Genomic DNA, 14861 nt, shown 5'->3' on the forward strand with positions numbered 1-14861 from the left:
CCACCCAGACGTCTTGCCCTGCCGGCGCCACCCAGATGTCTTGCCCTGCCGGCGCCACCCAGACGTCTCGCCCTGCCGGCGCCACCCAGACGTCTCGCCCAGCCGGCCCCAGCTCGGCGCCCTGCCCTGCCGGCACCACCCAGACGTCTCGCCCTGCGGGCCCCAGCCCGGCGCCTTGCCCTGCCGGCTCCCCTCTGGTCTCCAGCCCTGCCGGCTCCCCTCTGGTCTCCAGCCCTGCCGGCTCCCCTCTGGTCTCCAGCCCTGCCGGCTCCCCACAGGCCTCCAGCCCAGCCGACTCCCCACCGACCTCCTGCCTTGTCTCCCCGGATAGACTCTCCCTGGGTCGTCCCTCCTGCTCCTCCCTGGTGTTTCCTCCCTGCACCCTGGACGGACCCTCCGGCTCCACCCTGGCTCCCTGCCGGGGCCCCCGACCCACTGAATCCACCCTGGACTGTCCCTCCTGATCCTCCCTGGTCTTGCCCTCCCATCCCTCCCTTGTTTGTCTTGTTGAGTCCGGCTTGGCTTCCCTCCCTCCCCCCCTTCATGTCGTCTTGCCTGTTCACCTCCCTGTCTTGTTTTTGTTGATGTTGCCTGTTTTGTTGTCTTGTGGTGTTTCTTGTCTGTCTTGTACCTTGTTGGATGTTCCCTTTAGGGACGCCAGGTGGCGTCCCTTTTGGGGGGGGCTAGTGTCAGGGTTCTGCCACTTTGGTCTTGTAAATTCTTGTTTTGGTGGCAGAGCTTTGACACTACTCATGTCTGGTCCTGTTTCTGTCTCTGTGTGCCCTCAGACGCGTGTGCTCTTGTACTCGTGTTTGTGTTTTCGTTTGTCAGCAGCGTGGTGTTTCATTCCCAGCGTCTCAGTCTTGTTGGTTTCGGTTTTGGTCGGCGCTGGGATGAAGCATGCACGCTGCGTGTGTGAGCGCACAGTGAGTGCTTTCATTCATCGTGTGCTCGTGTCTTGCGTCTTTTGTCAAAGCACGTGGCTCGGTGTTTACATTGTGGTCTTGTGCTTTTGTCGTGTGCTTCAGTTTTGTGTTATGTGAGCGCATGGCTTGTATTGTCTCTCTGTGTCATGCGCTCTCCCGTCTATTGTCTAGTCCCACCCTCCTTGTAAACCCTTTATTAGTTAATTGTGTTCACCTGTGTGTCAATTTACTTTTTGCTTTAAAATACCCCTCATGTTTTCAGTCCTTTGCCAGTTCGTCGTCGATATTACCTTGTCTTGTTGTCTCCAGTCCTGTTTTGTCCTGCCAGCCCTGTCAAGTTTGTTTTTGCCTTTTTAATTCATGTTTTCCCCTTCGGGGTAGTTTTGTTTTGCCTTTTATTTTTATTTGTAGTTTATAATAAATATTTCTACATTTTTTCTGCAATTGGGTCTGCACTCCTTTTTTTCCCTCACCGATCGTGACACTGAATGAGTGCATCATTCAGGTAATTAAAGTGCACTTATTATTTTTAGAGTTTTCAGGATAAATACACTGCTTACTCTATTCATACTACAAAATGGCGTAGAATAGTGCATAAGTATGCGATTTGAGACACAGATAACGTCTTTTGTGTTCAACAGAGAAACTCAAACAGGATTGTGACAAGTGAAGGGTGGTAACATTTTAATTTTAATGAACAATCCCTTTAGGCGGGCTGTAAAGGCTAGTCCAAGACAAGAGCAGGCTAAGACTGCTGCATTAAAAAGCCACTATGTTACATTTTAATTTTAAGCCAATTAAAACTGCATACCAGTCCAACAAAAATAAATATTGACTAAAATATTTATTTTAAATAATGCTTTTATTCCAATCAAACTGAAAGAAATAAAACTTTCCCTAGAAGAAAAAAAATATTATAGAAAATACTTTTAAAAATTTCCTTGGTCTGTAAAACATTTCTTAGGAAATACTTGGAACTCTCCGTTTTTAAAAAGCCATAATTACCTACTGCCGAGTTCAGACTGCATGATTTTAGCCCTGATTTTGACTTGCCATCAGGATTTGAAAAACCCCAACAAATGCCTGAAATGAAAACAGTGAGCAACAATCACACAATGTGAACCATCAAAGACGCAATCTGAGAGAATTGCCGATAAGTCGCAGATGCCCATTAGAGATTTGGCATGCTAAATATCTAGAGCTGTCTGCAATTCAAAACATGCCGTGTGAATGTGATCTGATTGAAAATAACATTGACGGTCACCTACAGCCAATGAGAGAGCATTATTTACTAGTGTGTGTACCTGCAGGCCAGCAGAAGGTTGAGGAAGAAGTTAAAAACGCTCATTTTCGGTTTATTTGAACCCAAAAATTGGACGAAAACTAGTAATTTGACAGCAGCACCCATGACAGTTTGACGTGTCATCTGAGCAATATCACAACCGGTCAACAAAGAAAAAAGAGGTGAGCCAAGGTGAGCAAACATGTATATTTTCTGCCCCACTAAAGGCTTCTTTTTCATTATGTAGTTAATAACAAAATATAGGTTATGTGACCTAGCACTGTTTTCATGTCAGTCCTTGCGTGTTTGGTTGTGAGATGTAGTTTGGACAAAGTTGTCAGCGATTTTTTCTATTGTAAAGTCTTGCAGTGTGAAACCCAGTTTTGCTGATCCATCTTGCAATGTAAACAAAACAGCAATGAAATGCTAGCCCAGATACTCATGCAATGTGAAAACATCTGTTACACGACTACTTTGAAAATCATGCAGTCTGAACTCGGCATAAGGTAAAGGATGGATTAACAAATTGCAGGGCATAATTTCAAAACTAGTAAATATTAAAACATCGCTGATTAAAATTGATTTGTCAATTTAATTCATAACAAAGGAAAGTGATAAGTGCAGTATCTGAGACGTTAGTGAGGTATGCATCGCCAAACAATTCATGAATGTGGTCCTTAAGGGTGCATGATCCTTTACCCAAATTAACTTCACTGCTGGATCTAACTGGCAGTCAGTCGTTCTGTAATGAGGAAGCTGACAAGGGGAAAATGAGAAAAAGTGTGGATCCATGTACAGTACATTTATTAACACAAACCAGAAACTAAAGCAAGAACAAGAAACAAAGCAGTCTGAACGATAAACAATACAACACTAAACAATGACTGACAATAAACTGAAACACAGGGCTATTTATATAGCGGGTAACAAGTTAATAAGAGGAAGAAGAATTAAGCTGGTCTTAACACTGGGCTTTTCCTACCATAGACTTACAATCATACGCACGCAAATGCGTCAGACTGTAAACACAGGAGCATGCCTCAAGTTCAAGCTTGGGGAACTCTAACCTGCGAAATCGCATCACTTGACAGCATGAGACCAATCAAAGATCAAAACATGACCTCTCTTGACAGAAATTTAAAATATGGAGCAATTGCTCGGTTTTTAAATGTCTAATCATCCTGTTTAATCCCGCCCCTTTTCGCAGAGCTGTGTAACCGAATTTCGCAAGCTCAAACTCTAGTGTGACCGCAGCTTTAGTTACTGGAATACAAACAGTGGTAACCATGGTGACTAACAAGAGGTGCAGGGGAACAAAGAAACCAGGAAATTAACACAGAGGCAAATACAAAGTGGCAAATACAAATGGGGTAAAATACCCCAAAACAGGGACTTTATTTACAACAGAGATTTTAATTTAATTTCTCTTTGGCATGCACAAGTTAGTTAAATTAAATTTGTCTGGCTAGAATTATGATTTTCTTTGCCTTTTCATGCATTTACTTATTTATTTAGGAATGGATGGTACGTTAAGGGGTGACACAGTGGCAGTGGTAAGCACTGTTGCCTCACAGTAAGTTTGCTGGTTTGAGTCTTGGTTGGACCAGTTGGCATTTCTGTGTAGAGTTTGCATGTTCCCCCCATGTTGCCGTGGGTTTCCTCCGGGTGCTCCGGTTTCCCCCACAGTCCAAAGACATGCGTTATTGGTCATTTAAATAAAATAAGTTTGCTGTAATGCATGTGTTTGAATAAGTGTGTTTAGATGTTTCACAGTAATGGGTTGCAGCTTATGCTGAATAAGTTGGTAGTTTATTTCACTGTGGCGACCCCTGATGAATAAATGGACTAAGTCAAAGGAAAATTAATAAATGAATGATACATTAAATGTGCATTTTTCATCAGTTATCTTGATGGAAGTGTTGACCTTGTTTTCTACAAACACCTGCACTTTTAAACGACTCACCGTGCAATACAGAGATTGTTTGTAGCTAACTATTTTAATTAAAACCAATGCATTTCTTGAATGTAGCTCATATTCCCATTCTTTCTTACCAACAACCTACACTGCCTGACAAATGTCTTGTAGCCTAACCAAGTTTTAGGCCCAACAAATATTAACTGGACTTGTAGTTGATTATCTGGTATCAGAAGTGGCTTATTTAAGCAAAAGCTCTAAACTATGCTTATTTTATCAAATAAAATATGATTATGCCTTGATATTTAATATTTTAATTAGGGCAGTAAGGTCTGACTTTGCTTAGACAAAACACTTGTCACATATAAAGTCATGGTGCAGTGGAAAAATAATGAATATTGTGTCTGACTCCCATGAGCTTGGAGGACTGCATCCATACATCTCTGCAATGACTCAAATCACTTATTAAATAAGTCATTTGGAATGGCAAAGAAAGCATTCTCGCAGGGCTCCCAGAGTTCATCAAGATTCTTTAGATTTATCTTCAATGCCTTCTCCATCTTACCCCAGACATGCTCAATAATATTAATATCTGGTGACTCGGCTGGCCAATCCTGAAGCACCTTGTTACGGCCCAAACTCAAAACTGGCTTGAATAACAATAACAATTAAGGTTTGACCAGAACATATGGAAGACACAGACGTTAAATGGTTAAATTGACGTTCCGTTAATACGTCTTATTTTTACATAAATCATAAGTTTTCAAAAGACAAAACATTAACAAAAATCAAGTAGACAGGTAGGGAAGCTAAGGAAAACAGGTCTCTGACTATACTGCTTTAAAGGGACAGATCTTACCTAAACTCCTGTAAAAGGAATAAAAATAGGTGAGTCTTCCGGGCCACTGCTAACCTTCGCTAAACTAAATAAATAACAAAACGTGACTATGAAAAGTAAACCCCTACCTGCTACAAAACAAAGTATCAAAATAAACAAACTAGTTAACACATTACGAACTAAAAATCAAAAGATTAACATGAACAAAACACTAAATGGAGCGGCATCTAGATGACCGCTTGTGGATCACCGTCAGCCAGACCGCCTGAGTGCAAGCCACCACCGAGCTGAGGGAGGGCGAGATACTGCAAGACAAAGAGAGAGAGAGAGACGCCATTGCTGTCAGTGTTATATAGTGGGAATCCCCAGTGACGTCACGGGCATCATCCAATCCTGGATAAGCCGGGTAGAAACAATCCTCCTAGTACTCGATCGCAACAAGCACAAACGGCAATAAATACATAGAATAATTAAATAACACAGACCCACGTACAGTAACAACCTTGACCTTCTATGCTTTTAGGAACTTTAATGTGGAGGCTGAAGTATAAGAAGGAGCTCGATATCCTATTGAAGAATTTGCCCTCTCCTGTGGTTTGTAATGTAATGGACAGCAAACATGTCTTGATTCCTCAGGCTGTTGATGTTGTCATCCACTCTGCAGATCTCTCGCACGCCCCATACTGAATGTAACCCCAAACCATGATTTGTTTTTTCACCAAACTTGACTGATTTCTATGAGAATATTGGCTCCATGCGGGTCCCAGTAGATCTTCTGCAGTATTTGTGATGATATGCAGTTCAGCAGATGATTCATCAGAAAAATCCACCTTCTGACATTTTTCCAAATATTTAACTAGAAGTCAAGTTATTATTTTTTGCTCCTACAACTGGGATAGATGACAAGATTTTTGTCAGGTAGTGTACAGCTTAAATGTCAGTTTGCAGATTCTGTGCCAGGCTGTTGACAATCCCCAATAGCTAAAATAAATAAATAAATAAATAACTAAAACACTTTTAATCCCATGATCAAAACACTCGAAAAGATGATAATTCTTGACTAGTAGAAATTTTGATTTATTTCACAAAAGACTCCACACTGTCCATTTTCTTCATCAGACACAGTGTACATCAAAGTAGGAGCACTTTAGACACAGCAATTATGTTCAGCTTTTTACAGCTGACACACTTTTTAGTGAGTGTTCCTCCAGATGTCCTGCCATGTATCAATGACACTTTGCTAAAGATGTCATAGACCCAGAGCTGAGAGCAATGGATCCCAAATGATCGAGTACCAATTCACCAAACCCACTCTCGTCTTTCATCTCTCTTAATTTCATTCCTGAATTCAAACTGAATGCATTTGAAGCAGAATCTGAGAACGTTGTCTTTGTGCTTTCCCCCTTAATCAATATGCAAATCTCTTATTCACTACTGGGGCACTAATGCATCTTAGAAGCTGAATATGTGCCCTCGCACTGAAAGCTGATGAATGTAAAATCATCCTAAAGCAAGCAAGCGCCCTGAAATTGCAAACATGCTGAATGAAAACAAGTGGGAAAGCATAAGTGTGGCATTGATGTGGGTAATGCTTGGACATGAATGCTAATGATGGAATGAGGTAAATAAATCAGTTTGTTTCACCCCGTCGGGGTACGACAGACCAACAACATGGTGTCGTGTCTACATTTGTAGCAGTTACATTTGTCTCAAGTTCATCAAAACATGTTGACAGCAAACAACTAAAACAAGAGCCAGTTACCATTATAGACATACACTGTCATGGGTATTACCTTATCCCATTTTGAAATAATACAAACTAAAGGATTTTTATATATGTTTAACTTTTCTGTCTGACATGCGTGACTTCATTGTTATTAAGCATTCATAAAATGCATGATCCATTTTATTTTAACTAGTTGGCTTCCAATGATGATCTTCATTTATTCATTCATTTCTTAATTAATTAAACAGCTCTCTGGAATACTTAATTCTGATTGGTCGGTCATCAAATTCAAATATATGTTATTTTCCAATAAAAATTAGGATAATTGAAACAAAGATGAAATAAAAGAAAATATGTCTGCCTGCCTGCCTGCCTGCCTGCCTTCCTGCCTGCTTGCTTGCCTGTCTGTCTGTCTGTCTGTCTGTCTATCTCTGTCTTCCTGCTTATCTGTCGTTAATAAATGACCATTTGACTGGAGGTTTAGAGTAGGGCAGTTTGCTTCCGAGTGTGACGCAGCTGGGATGAGAATCAGCACCTCCAAGTTGAGGCCATGGTGCTCCACCAAAAAAAGATGGTTTGCCATCTCCAGGTTAGAGGAAAGTCCTTACACCGGGTGGAGTTTAAGTATCTCAGGGTTTTATTCACGAGTGAGGGAAGGAAGGAACGTGAGATTGACGGATTGGTGCAGCGGCAGCAGTAATGCCGTCAATGTACCGTTCCGTTGTGGTAAAGAGGGAGCAGAGCCGAAAGGCAAAGCTTTCGATTTACCGATCAATCTACGTTCCTACTCTCAACTATGGTCATGAGCTTTGGGTCATGACTAAAAGGACAAGATTTCGGATACAAGCAGCTGAAATAAGTTTCCTTCGAAGGGTGGCATGGTGCTCTGTTATGAATAGGGTGAGGAGCTCTGACACTCGAGAGGAGCTCGGAGTAGAGCCGCTGCTCCTCCACATCAAGAGAAGTCAGCAGAGGTGGTTCGGGCATCTGTTTCGGATGCCTCCTGCACACCTACCTAGGGAGGTGTTGCAGACATGTCCCACCCGGAGGAGACCTTGGGGGAATACCCAGGACATGCTATGTCTCTCGGCTGGCCTGGGAATGCCTCCGGATCCCCCTGGATGAGCTGGAGCAATTGTCTGGGGAGAGGGAAGTCTGGGGTTCTCTCCTAAGACTGCTGCCCCCGCAACCCGGCCCCGGAAAGGTGGCAGAAAATTAATGAATGAATAGACTGGAGGTTTGGATACAAGAAAATAGACTTTATTCACCATTATAAAGCAGAGAAAGTGCAGAGCAGACCTCAGAGCAATCTGAAGTCTCTCCTGGACAATTCTGAACAATTCTGAGTTCTGTGCACACATTTTATACAGTTTCTTTGCCCCACCTCAAGGGTGTTCTCGTTTTTACTTCTGACCATCCTTGGATAAGTTTTTTACTTTCAAGTATATGTTTAGATGGTCCTGTTATTCTTGGCTCTCAGACCTACTAGCTCAGGTCTATGTAAGCAACTGCTTTTAAACCACAGATGTCACTTCATAGATGCAACTGCTTCTAAGTGTTTACATACATTGTCATGATGGTACATTATCTTGATAATATGTTACTCACTCTCCTGAATACCTTTCACAGAATGTTGCTTATGTTCAGGCTTACTCATCTTACACAAACCCAGTTTCAGCCTGGCTCATGTTTACTCTACACTACTACATACTTTTTTTATACGTTTGGTTCGTACCTCAGTTTTGGTTTGTTAACGCTACACCAGCAATGTCACATGATCTACAGGACTGCAAAAAAAGTAATGCAAAAGTACAAACTAAATGTAATAATGAAAAACAAATCTTTATAGTTAGGAAAAAGTGTTTTAAACTGTCAAAAGATTAGGCTCAGCCCTCTCCTAAGACAATAGAAAAAACAATAATTGTGCATCAAATGTGAAATTCATTCATTCATTTTTCTTTTCTGCTTAGTCCCTTTATTAATCTGGGTTTCGCCACAGCGGAATGATCCACCGACTTATCCAGCACATGTTTTACGCAGCAGATGCCCGTCCAGCTGCAACCCATCTCTGGAAAACATCCATACACACTCATACACTACGGACAATTTAGCCCTCCCAATTTACCTGTACCACTTGTCTTTTGGACTGTAGGGGAAACTGGAGCACCCGGAGGAAAACCACACGAACACAGGGAGAACATGCAAACTCCACACAGAAATGTCAACTGACACAGCTGAGGAACAAACCAGCAACCTTCTTGCTGTGAGGCGACAGCACTACCTACTGTGCCACTGCGTCACATGTAAGATTCAGCACACTATAAAAAAATACATAATTTTTAACCTTTTTTTTGGCAGCTGGGGTGCTGAAAATAAATGTAAAATAATGGCTGTTAAATTACAGAAATTTCCTTAAATGTTAATTTCTGTTGTTTATCGAATGTTATTTTACAATACATTTTGTAATTTACTTAATTTTTTTTTTTTTTGGTACCCCAGGTGTCGAAAAAAAAGTTAAATAACCTTTTTTTTTTTTTTTTTTTTACGGCATAAGCTTAAAAACGGAAATCTTGAATCATGAAATGTCCATCCATAAAAGTAGATGGAGCAGAATCCTGAAGATGAAACACTTTCAATGTTTACTTGCACAGTTTCTCATTATGCTTTCTTCAGCATTCTTGCATTCATGTGTTCTCTTTTAAAGTCATCATCAACCACTAAAGTTCAGTTCCAAAACTCAAGACCGCAAGAACAGTGGATGCGTAAAAGACACCCGATTATTTGCAGTAATGCAGTACTCACTGTAGAAATCTCAGAAGTAATTGCAGCTAGATAAATGAGGTGGGAAGTTCAGAGGTATATGTTGTTTATCTCAGAAGTTTCCACAAATGAAACGGTGAAAGAAACATCTACAATAAAATATTTATAAAGGCATAAACACATTAAGGCCTTTTTATGCGGAAATTCATATTAAAATCATTTTTATTTGTAAGTCAAGGCAAAATTATTTATATTGCACATTTCATACACAGTGGCAAATCAAAGTGCTTTACATAAATAGGAATAAAAGTGTAGATAAAATAAAAACAAACAAATAAAAAACAGATGAAAAATGCGTAAAGATGAAAAAAGTTTTTTCCATATTCCAAAATACCGGTGTATCTCATTTTACTTTGGAACTTCCCCATTCTGCTGAACACCCCTCTGGGGACATTTTTGGTACCTATTATTCTATTGGACGTCTCTAACAGATTCGATTTAGAAAATAAAAAAAAAATAATATCTTATTATTGTATATATATATAATTGAAAAAATAATAATTGTATGAATGCTGTAATGTTTAAAATTTCTATTAACTTATGTTACCATCTGTGTTCTAGCAATCTTACGAATATGTATATATACAGTACACTCACCGGCCACTTTATTAGGTACACTTTACTATTACCGGGTTGGACTCACTTTTGCCTTCAGAAAGGCCTCAATCCTTCGTGGCATAGATTCTGGAATACTAGAAATATTACTCAGAGATTTTGTTCCATATTGATATGCTAGCATTAAGCAGTTGCTGCAGATTAGTCAGCAGTTTCTAAAATACTCAGACCAGCCCGTCTGGCACCAACAGGCACCTTTCTTCCCCATTCTGATGCTCGGTTTGAACTGCAGCAGATCGTCTTGGCCATGGCTGTGTTCGAAACCGCATACTTCCATACTGTGTAGAATGCTAAAATCAGTATGCAAGCCGAGTAGTATGTCCGAATTCGTAGAATTCGAAAATCAGTATGTGAGAATTACCCTCGGAACTTAGGCTACTACTTCCGGTAAGATTCTCAAGTGCGCATCCCATGCACACTGTGCTATCCCATGATGCCCCGCAAGAGAATTCATGAATGGGATTTAAGCGACGCAACTGACGCAGGTAGGTCTTGTGATGATGACAAAACGGCGATTGTAGTATGTTTGTGTTCCATTCATACTTTTCACTTTTATACTGTATAGAACGTACTTTTCTAATGGCTGAGTAGTACGTTTAAATACAAATGCAGCACCTACTGAGTAGTTGGCGGTTCCGGACGCAGTCCATGTCTACATGTCTAAATGCATTGATCTGCTTACCATGTGTTTGTCTAATTACGTTAACGAGCAGTTTGACATGTGTACCCAATAAAGTTGCTGAGTGTATATAAAGTATATAAGAATGGCCTAATATGTGTGGTTAGTATTTTTAAGTAGTGCATGGTTTTAAACTTGTATGAGTTTACTGTATTTAATTTTATTTGAGCAGGTCATTAAATTATTTTTTAATAAGTTAATGCTATATTGTAAATTCACAAAGCATAAATGATAGGCCCTTCTTTCAGCAACCATTTGTACCTGAAGCCAAACACAAAGATGCATCTGGTCTAGAGTGTAATGCCCAACATCAGAGATTTCTGGATGCCTGGTTAAGTGATATTTGCTGCCAGAAGGCAGGATGGAAAGGGACACGCATGGTGTGCCACCTTTTGGAATGCTCTTCATCCGTCATGGTGCAAGGGAACAGGGAGATGCTCTGTTAATATCGGTCAGGCTCTCTCCCAATGGAGCCTGGCAAGAGCACTTCCTCTGAGTCTGATATTAGCAGCTCTCCTAATTTGTCACTGTGATGAGACGGAGGCTGTGTGGAACATTGTGTGGATTGATGTCCTGTTCAAGAATCAGCCTGATGCCTGGACTGAGCCAAGCTAGAACTCTGGCTCCGGATTTAAAGGACTTTATTTTGCATAACATTTAAGCGTTTGTAGAGCACTGAAGGAATTCATTACAGTTTAGCTTTTAACAACACTACAGAGAGCTCACAAGACATCAAATACGTTCAAATTAAGAGAAAAAAAGAACATTCTGTTAAAATGGAAATTCTGTGGATATCTTGCTGAAATGAAACCAATTACTGAGTACAAATGTTTTTGATAATTAATTTATTCAATCTTATAATATATATATATATATATATATATATATATATATATATATATATATATATATATATATATATATATATCTTGCTTAAATGAAACCAATTACTGAGTACAAATGTTTTTGATAATTAATTTATTCAGTCTTATCATATAAATATATATATATATATGTATATATATATATATATATATATATATATATATATATATATATATATATATATATATATATATACTGCTCAATGTGTGCAATGAAGTATAGGATATAATATTCATGTTTCATATATATGCAGCTAGGAATGGGACAGCTGAGACATAACACTTTCTCTTTTAATGTGAGTATCATCTAGTGTTCATGAGATCCAAAGCTCCATAATGAGACACTGGATTTTATTCCCAAGAACGATTCATAAATGAACGCACAGTGAGGAGCACATTTAAATGAGATACCCTGCAACCTATCAACACCTGGTATTTGTCTTCCATATGCACATCTAGGTTTATTATGTGTGGTGAGGAAAGTTAACACACAGTAACACAGCCTCTTGGTATTTAATTTTTAATCTGTTAATGGGTTTTGCATGCACTGTTCTACTTAAGATGTTGGCCTTGTATCCATATATATAAGTACATATAAAAAATTATGGATTCCAAATACAATACACATTTGGTTGTACTGACATAATGTTTACTAGTCCTGTTTGTTACAATAATAGCCCTTTTCCACTGAGTGGTACGCTACGGCAATGGTTCTCAAAGTGGGGGTCGGGACCCCCCGAGGGGTCGCGGGACAATGAAGGGGGGGGGGTCGCCTGGTGATTTCCAAAAATCTATTTATTTTTATTAAACCATAAGAATTAACATATTTTATACATAACCTACTGAAGAGAAAAAATAGTCTTTTATACCATATAGTTACTATAGTAGCTTATAGTTACTACTTCTATTGGATTGCAACCCCTGGGGTAATTACATTATATCAAAGACACAGCAATAGTGTCAGATGCAGCAGATTTCATAACACCTGGTAAAACTTTGTTGCCCATTTACAGCTCTCATACATTAAAAAAATTAAAAGAAGAATAGACTTGGGTCCATTGGTGTGTGTGCTCCATTGCATGTAAGGTTTCTGTATTTATAACCACCTCAGAATATATTGGGGGTCGCGACTCACTGGCATTGCCATTTTGGGGGTCGCGGCCAGAAAAGTTTGGGAACCCCTGCGCTACGGTACTGTTTGGTACGCATTTATGATTATTTCTACTGTCAAAAGGTACCAAAAAAGGTACCTAGCACAAGAAAAGGGTACCAAAAGGTTGGGCCAGATGAGCAGCTGAACGCTATTGGTTTACAAAGATACATCACAAGCCAGGAAAATGAAAACATAGGAAGCATAATATTTAAATACACAGCCGAGACATTACACCGTAATAATATATACATATGATAATGAGCCATGGTCGACTCGAGCTCAGACAAACCTTGTCGTCGTCTTGACTCACATCCTTATCTATATTTGAAATAACAAACTTCTCATGAGCTCAAGATAATAATGTGTACGTGATTATTAAAGTGCTTCTGACATCTGATCCTTTCAGAAATGGACAAACGCCAGAGTGACGTCTGAAAAAACAAAGGAGAAGCCCAAAAAAAACAGGAGCAGATGACCCTTTCAACAACCTAAACGACGAACAAACTGCCACATTCAACTATTATCAAAATAACTATTATCAGTTATTTTCTAACAAAGGTTACATGTGCTGGTGAAGATTAAAGATACAGATGAGAGGTTTGCACAGACTATGGGCTATATGTTGCATGTTGTTTTTGAACCTAAATAAGGACTTAATACATGCTGTGTGTTGCTTTTCTGTAATTAGCAATATATTTGACACTGTGAGGGGTTGTATGTGTTCATAAAAGTTGCATTTATTTTTTTATTTTATATAATTGTAGGCGTTACAGTAGGCAATTTCACATTCATCATTTATCTGCATTTAAAATCAAATCATGTTCAAAGAAAGGTTAGTAATGAACATTTATACACAAGTATTTGTGTGTGTAAAGTATTTGTTTTGTGAGAAGTGCTTCTCATATGACATATGAACGACCAGTAGAGTTTTACTTTGACGCAAGAATGACATCTATTTTCTGTCGGACAATGGGTGCCAATGGCATCCTTTTGGCAGAGGAATCACAAGCCTAATAAAGGTGACCTGTACCATACCGTACTGCAAACGGGCCATAAGTAGCAGCCTATAGTATTAGTAAACTTTCTCTTTAATATCTGCCAGTTCTGTTGAACCCCCCCCCAAAAAAAATATCTTGACGAATGTTGAAAAGTAGCAGCCATTGACACTGTTTTTATTTCTACTATAGATGTCAGTAGTTTGCAACATATCTTTTTAGACTTGTTTTGTGTTCAACAGAAGAAGGGTATAATTAAAGGTTTAAGTAAGGATTTCAACTATTTGGGGCATGATATTTTTTAATTAACTTTGCAAGTGCGTCAACTTATTCTATTAATCACAACCCTAAACATATCAGCCTGCTGATTCTCTAACAATATACTAATGAGAGTTGGTTAGTTATAAAGTTACTTTCAGTAAACAGAATGTCTGTGGCCCATCAACATATTGTACATTACATTTATGTATTTCAATTAGGGTTGGGCGATGTTGACCAATTTGGCATTGCACGATGTGTAATGTGAAACATCGCAATGGACGATGTAATCGTTGTCGTAGGTGGGGGTGAGGGTGGTTGTTAAATATCAATTAATTCATAACAAATTAATTAATTAATTGTAGCCTACCGTATTCACTACCTGACCCACATGGTCTTTGGTTTACCCATAAAAAAAAAAAAAAAAAAAAAAAAACATAAATAAATAAAGTTACAAACAAATGACCACCTGTCAATCACTTCTTTTCCGCGGGACTCTGGCATGAGGCGCTCTAATGGCTTTTCCCACAGCTGGTGGAGGAGACGAGAGTTCGGTTGGAGTTCACTGTAGTGCATACATTTTCATTGTTTTCACTGCAAAATCCTCACTGCGTGCCTGGATTTAGGAGACATTTATGCAGAATGCATCTTTGCACCTAAAAACACCAAAAGCAGCACTCAGGAACAGATTAAAACAGTTGTTATGTGAACTTACTAAAATAAAAAAAGCCTGCAATGCTTGCCTTTGTGCTCTTCTTATTGGCTCACTG

At 39.3% G+C, this 14861-nt stretch overlaps 1 long non-coding RNA gene across 1 annotated transcript in view; it reads left to right on the forward strand.

Moving 5' to 3' along the window:
• The window catches only part of LOC141375176 (uncharacterized), a 30723-nt gene extending 16221 nt beyond the window's left edge, over positions 1-14502 (forward strand). The window contains exons 2-3 of the long non-coding RNA XR_012382786.1: positions 8840-8990; positions 13245-14502. This is a non-coding gene — a long non-coding RNA (uncharacterized lncRNA). The remainder of the gene's footprint in view (positions 1-8839; positions 8991-13244) is intronic.
• Positions 14503-14861: the final 359 nt, after the last annotated feature.

This window comes from Danio rerio, chromosome 7 (assembly GCF_049306965.1).
Source record: "Danio rerio strain Tuebingen ecotype United States chromosome 7, GRCz12tu, whole genome shotgun sequence".
Lineage (NCBI taxonomy): Eukaryota > Metazoa > Chordata > Actinopteri > Cypriniformes > Danionidae > Danio > Danio rerio.